This window comes from Gossypium hirsutum, chromosome A10, assembly GCF_007990345.1.
Source record: "Gossypium hirsutum isolate 1008001.06 chromosome A10, Gossypium_hirsutum_v2.1, whole genome shotgun sequence".
In the NCBI taxonomy this organism is placed as follows: Eukaryota; Viridiplantae; Streptophyta; class Magnoliopsida; order Malvales; family Malvaceae; genus Gossypium; species Gossypium hirsutum.
In genome coordinates this window covers 103,954,391-103,956,036 of record NC_053433.1, presented here as the reverse complement: position 1 = coordinate 103,956,036, position 1,646 = coordinate 103,954,391, and the positions used below count along the sequence as shown (strand labels likewise).

At 36.3% G+C, this 1,646-nt stretch overlaps 1 non-coding gene across 1 annotated transcript; it reads left to right on the top strand.

Annotated features, from left to right (window-relative positions):
- Nucleotides 1-341: 341 nt before the first annotated feature.
- On the top strand, nt 342-448 carry LOC121209253 (small nucleolar RNA R71). Its single transcript, XR_005904370.1, has one exon. It is a non-coding gene; the product is annotated as a small nucleolar RNA R71 (small nucleolar RNA).
- The last annotated feature ends 1,198 nt before the right edge of the window (nt 449-1,646 follow it).

Sequence of the window (1,646 nt, the reverse complement as noted above, 5' to 3'; positions counted from 1 at the left end):
TGAAGGATTGATATTCTGTATGCACACCTCCTCCACTTGAGTCACACCTCATTACTGGATGTACTTGCATAGAACCAAGTAAACCATCAATCTTTTTATTGAGAATTTCTACCTGATTTGACAGCATAGTAACTGAGTCGACATTACAAACGCCGATTGTTTTTGTTGGCTTTGTCCTCATAACTTGCCACTGATAGTTATTCAATGACATATTCCTTATAAACTCATAGGCATCTTCCGGTGTTTTATTGTTGATGGTTCCGCCAGCAGCTGCGTCAACCATTTGCCGAGTCGAGGGATTCAGACCATTGTGTAATGTTTGTACTTGAAGCCAAAGCGGTAACCCATGGTGAGGGCACCTTCTTAGTAAGTCCTTGTATCTCTCCTATGCATCGTAAAGTGTTTCTAAATCTATATGCAAAAAAGAAGAGATATGATTACGTAATTTAGCCGTTTTAGCCGGCGGAAAGTATTTTAGTAAAAAATTTTCGATCATTTGTTCCCAAGTACTAATTAACCCTCGTGGTAACGAGTTCAACCACTGTTTAGCTTTGTTCCTTAATGAAAAAGGAAATAACCAAAGACGAATGGCATCATCAGAAATGCCATTGATTTTAAATGCATCGCAAAATTCCAGAAAGTTTGCGAAGTGAGCGTTGGGATCTTCATCCTGCAAACCATCAAACTAAACAAACTGCTGTATCATTTGAATTGTGTTAGGTTTCAGTTCAAAAGTATCTGCAGCTACAGCCGGTCTAAATATGCTAGATTCAGTTCCTGTTAAAGAAGGTTTAGCATAATCATACATAGTGCGTGGAGCAGGATTTTGATTAGCCGCAATTGTAGGAGGTAGCTGATTACCTTGGTTTTCAGCCATCTCTTCAGTTGGGGGTTGAGTCTTCTTGCTCGTTCTCTGTGTATATTAATCTGCGCCTTATTTCTCTTTGGTTTCTACGAACTATACGATCGATTTCTTCGTCAAAAAGTAATGGTCCCGACGGGTTTCTTCTAGTCATAAACTATAAAAACCTGCCAAAAGAAAGAAAAAAAGTAAATTAATAAATAATAATAATAATTAAATTAAATTAAATTGCAAGAAAAATAAAGGGCTAAAGTAATAAAAATTGAGTGTTCCTAATATTTCAGTGTCCTGGCAACGGCGCCAAAAACTTGATCGCGAGGTTTCGTGATAGGTTTTAAATATTTATAATTACTCGTTCTTGAACTAACTATTATCGCGATGTAGGCAAGCGCACCTATCGAACAATAGTATAGTAATGGTAAGACCGGGATGTCGTACCTAAGGGAACCAAAAGTACTAGTAATAACTATCTTTTTATTATTTAACCTAGGAATAAAGAGGGTCCGTTTATTAAACTAATTAACTAAACTAATTAACTACTTACTAAGGAAAAGAGAAAATCTGGAAAAAGACTTGAAGAAAAGTAATTGATAAAGATGACACCCAAGGAGGAATCCACCTAGATTTCACTTGTTATCTAACTCTAAACCAGACGATTTATTCACTTTACTTGATCCGTGAGACTCCCTAACCTATATTATTATCTCTTTCGAGGCTAATAACGTCTAACCCTCAGTTGATTTAATTGAAATCTCTTTCTTAATTAAAACACCTAGGGAAGTAG